Source organism: Leptodactylus fuscus, chromosome 6 (assembly GCF_031893055.1).
Source record: "Leptodactylus fuscus isolate aLepFus1 chromosome 6, aLepFus1.hap2, whole genome shotgun sequence".
NCBI lineage: Eukaryota > Metazoa > Chordata > Amphibia > Anura > Leptodactylidae > Leptodactylus > Leptodactylus fuscus.
Window position 1 is genome coordinate 68,793,771 of NC_134270.1, and position 3,752 is coordinate 68,797,522.

The window sequence follows — 3,752 nt, forward strand, 5'->3', positions numbered from 1 at the left end:
TGCACTTGTCCATTCGTAGCTGGTCACGTGGATCTTTTGGGCAAAGCGCTGAACTTAGGGACCGCCTCATGTTTGGGGAAAAGTGCTGGTGTGGACGGCACAGTGAGGTGGCGCAGTAGCCAGCAGGCTCAAAAAGGGCAGAGTGTCCACAAGCTGGGACCCCAACATCTCCTGGGCCAGAATTTTTGAGATGAGGCCGTTGAAGCCTTGGGCATGTGGGTGGGTTGTGCTGTACTTTAGCCTGGAATGAAAGGCCTGGGAGATGGGGAGTCGCATTGCAAAGTGTGTAAACCACACTCAGTTTGTCCTCGACCTATACATTTAGAAATTATCTCCCCCAGCGAGGAACGTGGCCTCGATGGGGGAATTTTTCTAAGGAAGCTAGAAAAGAGGGCATCTTGGGCCTTGCTGGCTCAGGTCTAGCTTCTGTCATGCAGCTGTCTTCTGCCTCTGGACATCCCTTTGCCTCTAGCCACCTTTTTCCCTGCTTAGCTTGCCTCCACATCCACACTGCTTTTGCCCCTAGACATCACCCCAGTCCATGCCTTAGCTTGTACCCCCAGTTTTTGCTGCTTAGCTTGCCTCCACATCCACACTGCTTTTGCCCCTAGACATCACCCCAGTCCATGCCTTAGCTTGTACCCCCAGTTTTTCCTGCTTAGCTTGCCTCCACATCCACACTGCTTTTGCCCCTAGACATCATCCCTATCCATGCCTCTGCCCCTAGCCATAACTCTGCCACCCCTGGAAACTCATGGTGCAGAAACTTTGGGAGCTGACTTTGAGGAAACCTTGGGTTTTGTAGATGGAACTCCATCAAAGGTCTGTGCAGCTCACACACCCTGCTCAAGATATGGTATTGTAGGGTTTCAGCGTGTGTGGATGACGGACAACAGCCTGTGTTTGGACAGATGTAGGCCTTGCTAGAGTGTTTTTAGGCTAGCAGCGACTCCTGTGCACTTGCAAAAGTGGGCGCACAAGCGCCGCATTTTCAACAGTAGCTTCGGTACATTTGGGTATGTTTTCAAAAAACTTTGCACCACTAGGTTAGACGTGGGCCAAACATGGAACGTGTTGGAGGCTGGCAAGCTCCAGAGCCGCTACCAGGTTCCAGCCATTATCACAGGCGTAAAAATGCCAGGCCCCAGGTGTAGCAGGGAAAAAAGAATGCCATCTCAGCCAGGATGGCATCCCTGACCTCGGAGGCACTGTGCTGTCTGTCCCCCAAGCTGATGAGCTTCAGCACCGCCTGCTGACGTCTCCCCACACCAGTGTTTTAGCGTTTGCCACTAGTAGCTGGGGTGGAGGTTGCAGCGTCGTAGGGTTTCAGTCTACTCCTGCCATGAATTTTGGCCTGGGAGAGGAGATAGGGTACCTCAATTTGCACCCCGGGACCAGACTCCACCACATTCACCCTGCCTGTCCTTAAAGATAAGCAGCATCCCTGACCACAGGCGCTTGTCCAAGTGTCGGTGGTCAAGTGGACCTTGCAGCAAAGCGCGGAACTAAGGGCCCACCTGATGTTGAGTGACACGTGCTGGTGCAAGGCGGGGACGCCACACCGGGAGAAGTTGTGACAGCTAGGGACGGCATAGTGAGGTGCCACAGTTGCCATCAGGTCCGGGAAGGCGGGGGTTTCAACAAGCCGGAACGCCAACCTCTCCTGGGCCAGCAGTTTAGCGATGTTGGCGTTCTAGGCTTGCGTGGGTGGGTGGTTAGCGGTGTATTTCTGCCGGCGCTCCAATGTCAGAGATGGTGGGTTGTTGTAAAGAAGCGCCTGATGGTGCCTTTGATGGTGCAGGAGAAGGAGATAAGACAGAAACAGGGGAGGATGAGGGAGAAGTCAACAAAGTGGCGGAGGCAGATGAAGTGATGTCCTGGCTCGTCCTCTGGAGTGCATCGCCAGCACTGTGAGCAGAGGCAGTGGCATGAACGGCGGGCGACGTTTGTCCTGCTGTTGCTGCCTGCCACTGATTCCATTGCTTGGATTCCAAATGACGGTGCATTGAAGTGGTGGACAGGTTGCTCTTCTCAGGGCCCCTACTTGATTTCGAGAGGCAAATTGTGTAGACGACACTATATCTGTCCTCGGCGCATTCCTTGAAAAAACTCTACACCTTCAAGAAATGTGCCCTCGATGGGGGAGTTTTTCTTGGCTGGGTACAAAAGGGAACATCTTCGGACATTCCGGGTCTGGCCTGGCTTCGGCAAAGCAGCTGACCTCTGCCTCTGGACATGTCTCTGCCTCTAGCTACCCTTTTTGGTGCTGCACCTGCCTCAACATCCACACTACTTTCCCAGCTTGACATCCGCCTTGTCCAGGTGGGGTCGGTGTCCTCGTCGTCCACCACCTCCTCTTCCAACTCCTGTCTCGCCTCCTCCTCCTGCACAATGCGCATGTCAACTGGCTGCCCTGACAGTAACTGCGTCTCATCGTCGTCGATGAGGGTGGGTTGCTGGTCATCCGCCACCAAATCGACCGGAGATGGAGTGGAGGAGACTCTAGTGTTTGAGCATCTGGACACAGATACTCGTCTGTTAGGTCCGTGGAATCGCGAAATGGAGGGGCAGGTTGCGGTACAGTCAAAGGAAGGGAGAACAGCTCTGGGGAGCAGGGACAGTTGGGGTTATTGTTCTGGGAAGATTGGGAATTTTGGGTGGAAGGAGGACAAGACTGTTGGGTAAGAGGAGGTAGAGGCTGACTGGCTGGTGGACAATGTGCTTTAAGCGTTATCCGACAGCCATTGCAAGACCTGTTCCTGGTTCTCGGGCCTACTAATCTTTGTACCATTCAGCCTAGTTAATGTGGAACTTTTGTGCAAAGCGCAGAACTTAGGGCCCGCCTGATGTTAAGGGACACACGCTGGTACAAGGCTCAACTCACCCTAAGTGCCAAAAACACTGCTGGTGCAAGGCTCTACTCATGCCAAGGGCCTCAATCTCTGCTGGTAGCTCAGCTTAAGGTCCTGTAACTTTGTTTGGAAGGGCTCATGTTAAGTGCTAGAAAAGTGAATTTTGGAAGGTCTTACCACATCACACACACACACACACACACACACACACTCAAAATGACAGTTAAGGGTGAGGGCTTTTGGAATTCCCATTGCCTATTCCATTTGTGGTTGTCATGGGGAACGTGATTTAAAGGGGTGGTTGTTACTGTTTGTTGAGCTTAAATTGGGGTTTGTGTCCATCCATTTTGGGAGTAAAGAAGGTTTCCAGGTATTTTCCCACTTTGATAGAGGTTTTTTTGAGTGTGTAAAGTGTGTAGTTGTTAGGCTGTGATGTTGGGGTAATAGAGGGTCTTTGGTGTGTTAGATGCCCCCAGACATGCTTCCCCTGCTGTCCCAGTGTCATTCCAGAGGTGTTGGCATCATTTCCTGGGGTGTCATAGTGGACTTGGTGACCCTCCAGACACGGATTTGGGTTTCCCCCTTAACGAGTATCTGTTCCCCATAGACTATAATGGGGTTCGAAACCCGTTCGAACACACGAACATTGAGCGGCTGTTCGAATTGAATTTCGAACCTCGAACATTTTAGTGTTCGCTCATCTCTATTTACAATGTTGACCCTTATTATTCAAGATTTCTGCAGTTTTCTCTAGCATAATGGTTATCAACTTCTGCACCAAATGACTCTCCAATGATGACCCATTTTCCTAGAAGACACTTCTCTTCAAGAAAGGCATAGACTCAAAAGAAGGACAGATTGACATTCTGTAGGACAGGGATCGGACGGCAGAGGACTGAA